Below are 4696 nucleotides of genomic sequence, written 5' to 3'. Positions count from 1 at the left end.
TTCCTGTCTATGTCTTTATTTCCCTTTTTACCTGACAGTTTCACCAGATATAGAATTGGTAGTTGACAGCTCTTTTCTTTCTAGCACTTTGAAAAATGTTATGCTACTTCCTCCTGACCTCCAGATGAGAAATCTCCTGTCATTTATCTTTATTTACTTATTTTTTCCCGCTCAGGAAAGGAAGAATGCTGGCATCTAAAGTGGTGTTCTGCTATGAGTAACGCTTGTTTCTCTCTGGCTGCTTTCATGTTATTTTCATTTTCTTTAGCTTTTAAAAGTGTTTTTTATTTATTTGTTTGTTTGTTTTAAGATGGAGTTTCGCTCTTGTTGCCTAGGCTGGAGTGCAATGGCGTCATCTCGGCTCACCACAACCTCCGCCTCCCAGGTTCAAGAGATTCTCCTGCCTCAGCCTCACGAGTAGCTGGGATTACAGGCATGCACCACCACACCTGACTAATTTTGCATTTTTAGTAGAGACAGGGTTTCACCATGTTGGTCAGGCTGCCCTTGAACTCCCAAACTCAGGTGATCCACCCACCTTAGCCTCCCAAAAGTGCTGGGATTACAGGTGTGAGCCACCATGCCCGGCAAAAGTTTTATTATAATAGACATGGACTTCTTTGAATTTATCCTCTTTGAGGTTCCCTCTGCTTCTTGGATTTGTAGGTTGGTGACCTTTGCCAAATTTGGGACATTTCATTCATTATTTCTTCAAATACTCTTTTGGCCTCATTGCCTTTCTCTTTTTTTTTTTTTTTTTTTTTTTTTTGAGGGGGAGTCTCGCTCTGTCGCCCGGACTGGAGTGCAGTGGCCAGATCTCAGCTCACTGCAAGCTCTGCCTCCCGGGTTTATGCCATTCTCCTGCCTCAGCCTCCGGAGTAGCTGGGACTACAGGCGCCCGCCACCTCGCCCGGCTAGTTTTTGTATTTTTAGTAGAGACGGGGTTTCACCATGTTAGCCAGGATGGTCTCGATCTCCTGACCTTGTGATCCGCCCGTCTTGGCCTCCCAAAGTGCTGGGATTACAGGCTTGAGCCACCGCGCCCGGCCTCATTGCCTTTCTCTTGTCGTGGGACTTCCATGGTATGAATACTGGGTGATACGGTTTGGCTCTGTGTCCTCATCCAATTTTCATGTAGAATTGTAATCCTCACATTTCAGGGGAAAGACCTAGTGGGAGGTGATTGGATCATGGGGGCAGATTTTCCCCATGCTGTTCTCTTGATAACTAGTGAGTTCTCACAAGATCTGATGGTTAAAAAGTGTAGCACTTCCCCTCTTTGTGTGCTCTCTCTCTCTCTCCTGCCACCATGTAAGACGTGCCTTGCTTCTCCTTCCCCTTCCACCATGATTGAATTGTAAGTTTCCTGAGGCTTCCCCAGTCATGTGGAACTGAGTCAATTAAATCTCTTTTCTTTATAAATTACTTAGTCTCAGGTAGTTCTTTATAGCAGTGTGAAAACAAATGAATAAGGCTGGGCGTGGTGGCTCATGCCTGTAATCTCAGCACTTTGGGAGGCCGAGGCTGGTGGATCACCTGAGGTCAGGATTTTGACACCAGCCTGACCAACGTGAAGAAACCCCGTCTCTACTAAAAATACAAAATTAAAAATACAAAAAAAAATAGCCAGGCATGGTAGCAGGCGCCTGTAGTCCCAGCTACTCAGGAGGCTGAGGCAGGAGAATAGCATGAAGCTGGGAGGCAGAGCTTGCAGTGAGCCGAGATCACACCACTGCACTCCAGGCTGGGCAACAGAGCAAGACTCCATCTGAAAAAATAAATAAATAAATAAATAAATAAATAAATAAATAAATAAATAAATAAACAAAATTAGCCAGGCATCATGACTCATGCCTGTAATCCCAGCTACTTGGGAGGCTGAGGCAGGAGAATTGTTTGAACCTGGGAAGTGGAGGTTGTGGTGAGCCAAGAGCCACACCATTGCACTCCAGCCTAGGCAACAGAATGAAACGCCGTCTCAAAAAAAAAGAAAAAAAAGAACGAAAAAAAGAAAAAGAAAACGAACAAATACACTGGGTCTTTTGTTGTTGTCTCACAGGTTTTCGAAGCTCTGTTCAATATTTTCTGCCAGTTTTCACTCCTTTATTCATATTGGGTGAATTTTACTGATCTGTCTTCAAAAGTTAACTGATTCTATCTTCTGTCATCTCCATTCTACTATTGAGCCCATCCAGTGAGAGTTTTTTTTTTTTTTTTTTTTTTTTTTTTTCAGTGTTTTTTTCTTTTTTCCCAAGCTGGAGTGCAATGGTACAGTCTTGGCTCACTGCAACCTCTGCCTCCCAGGTTCAAGTGATTCTCCTGCCTCAGCCTCCCAAGTAGCTGGAATTACAGGCATGCTCTGCCACACCTGGCTAGTTTTTGTATTTTTAGTAGAGACAGGGTTTCACCATGTTGGCCAGGCTGGTCTTGAACTCCTGACCTCAAGTAATCTGCCCGCCTCGGCCTCCCAAAGTGCTGGGATTACGGGTGTGAGCCACCACACCAGGCCCCAGTGAGATTTAAAAAAAAAATTTTTTTTTTTTGTTATTTTGTTGTTGTTAATAGAAATGGGGTCTCACCATTTTTCTCAGGCTAGCCTCTAATACCTGGGCTCCCCACCTCGGCCTCCCAATTCTGGGATTACAGGTGTGAGCTACTGCCCCCAGCCCTGGTTTTTATTTCTGTTATTGCACTTTTCAGTTCTATATTTGCCTTTTTTTGTATTAATAATTTCTATTTCTTTGCTGAGATTTTTCTGTTTTCTTATTTGTTCCAAGAGAATTTGTAGAATTTGTAGTTGATTGTTGAAACTTTTTATGATGGCTGCTTTAAAACCCTTGTCAGATAATTCCATCATCTGAGTCGTCTTTCAACAAACTTTTTAAAAAAATTTGCATGTCATCCTTGCACAGGGGCCATGCTAATCTTCTCTGTATCATTCCAGTTGTAGTGTATGTGCTGCCAAAGCGAGCACATCTGAGTCATCCTGATGTTGGTGTGAGTTGGTTATCTTTTCGTATTCAAGTTGTGATTTTCTTGGTTCTTAGTATAATGTGTAATTTTCTATTGTATTCTGGCAATTTGTTTTTAATTAAAATTTTACAATGGCCAAAAATTGTGTGTATATATATATAGTACAATATAATGTTTTGAAATATATATACACTGTGGAATGGCTAAATTGAGCTAATTAACATGTATTACCTCACATATTTATCATGTTTTTGTGAGAATACTTGAAATCTATTCCCTTAGCAATTTATTTTATTTTATTTATTTATTTATTTATTTGAGACAGGGTCTCACTTTGTTGCACAAGCTGGTGTGCAGTGGTGCAATCTGGGTTCATCTCAGCCTTGACCTCCCAGGCACAGGTGATCCTCCCATTTCATCCTCCTGAGTAGCTGGGACTACAGGCACCTGTCACCATGCCTGACTAATTTTTGTATTTTTTGTGGAGACAGGGTTTCTCCACATTGTCCAGGCTGGTCTTGAACTGTTGGGCTCAAGTGATCCTCCCGCCTCGGCCTCCCAAAGTGCTAGCATTACAGGCATGAGCCACTGCACCCAACCAGCAATTTTCAAGAATACAACACCACCAGGCACACGGTGGCTCATGACTGTAATCCCAGCACATTGGGAGGCCAAAGCAGAAAGATCACTTGAGCCCAGGAGTTTGAGACCAGGCTGGGCAACATAGCAAGAATTCGTCTCTACAAATAAAAAAATCAGCTGGGCGTGGTGGCACGCACTTGTGGTCCCAGCTACTCAGGAAGCTGAGGCAGGAAGATCACTTGAGCCCAGGAGATCGAGGCTGTAGTAAGCTGTGATTGTGCCACTACACTCCAAAGACACAGGGAGACCCTGTCTCTATTAAAAAAAAAAAAACAAAAACAAAAAGAATACAATACATTACTTTTTTTTTTTTTTTTTTTTGAGACGGTGTACAACTCTGCCGCCCAGGCTGGAGTGCAGTGGCCGGATCTCAGCTCACTGCAAGCTCCACCTCCCGGGTTCACGCCATTCTCCTGTCTCAGCCTCCCGAGTAGCTGGGACTACAGGCGCCCGCCTTGTCGCCCGGCTAGTTTTTTGTATTTTCTATTAGAGACGGGGTTTCACCGTATTAGCCAGGATGGTCTCGATCTCCTGACCTTGTGATCCGCCCGTCTCGGCCTCCCAAAGTGCTGGGATTACAGGCTTGAGCCACTGCACCCGGCCTACAATACATTACTCTTAACTGTAGTCACTGTGTTGTACAATAGATCTCACTTATTCCTACTATCTAATTGAAATATTGTATCCTTCACCAACATCTCCCCAACCCCCTTCACCCCCAGCCCCTAGTAACCACCATTCTACTCTCTGCTTTTATGACTTCAACTTTTTTAGATTCCACATGTGAGACCATGTGGTATTTGTCTTTCTGTGCCCGGCTTATTTCCTTATATACCGTCCTCCAGGTTCATGATATAGTTTCCTTTGGTTATGTATCTAGTACTGGATCATATGGTAATTCTATTAAATTTGTGTGTGTGTGTGTGAGATAGGATCTTGCCCTCTCCCCCAGGCTGGAGTGCAGTGGTGTGATCAATCACAGCTCACTACAGCCTCCACCTCCTGGGGTCAAGTGATCCTCTTGCCTCAGCCTCCCAAGTAACTGGAATTACAGGCGTGTGCCACCATGCCCAGCTAATAT

At 43.7% G+C, this 4696-nt stretch overlaps 1 non-coding gene across 1 annotated transcript; it reads right to left on the bottom strand.

The window, feature by feature from the left end:
- Window positions 1-2872: 2872 nt before the first annotated feature.
- LOC111536450 lies at window positions 2873-2974 on the bottom strand. The gene has a single exon (XR_002729739.1). It is a non-coding gene; the product is annotated as a U6 spliceosomal RNA (small nuclear RNA).
- Window positions 2975-4696: the final 1722 nt, after the last annotated feature.

This window comes from Piliocolobus tephrosceles, unplaced genomic scaffold (genome assembly GCF_002776525.5).
Source record: "Piliocolobus tephrosceles isolate RC106 unplaced genomic scaffold, ASM277652v3 unscaffolded_19316, whole genome shotgun sequence".
Lineage (NCBI taxonomy): Eukaryota > Metazoa > Chordata > Mammalia > Primates > Cercopithecidae > Piliocolobus > Piliocolobus tephrosceles.
The sequence above is the reverse complement of the archived record's forward strand: the minus strand, read 5'-3'. Positions and strand labels throughout refer to the sequence as shown.